The following is a 210-nucleotide window of genomic DNA, read 5'->3' on the forward strand; positions in this document are numbered from 1 at the left end:
GAACGGCACGTACGCGCCAAGTGCGCCTACGCGCGAGGGGCCATTCTGCTAAAAGTTTTCTAAGTTAAAAGCTGCAGAATTCACAGATTCAACCCCCAATCTTCCGACGGACATAACTCTCTCATTTTAAATTGTTTTTCACCTGTTCTTCGAACGACATGGACATCCCGGATCCAATTTCATTTCTAAACAGATTTGGCACAAAACAGA

Source organism: Arachis duranensis, chromosome 5 (genome assembly GCF_000817695.3).
Source record: "Arachis duranensis cultivar V14167 chromosome 5, aradu.V14167.gnm2.J7QH, whole genome shotgun sequence".
Classification (NCBI taxonomy): Eukaryota; Viridiplantae; Streptophyta; class Magnoliopsida; order Fabales; family Fabaceae; genus Arachis; species Arachis duranensis.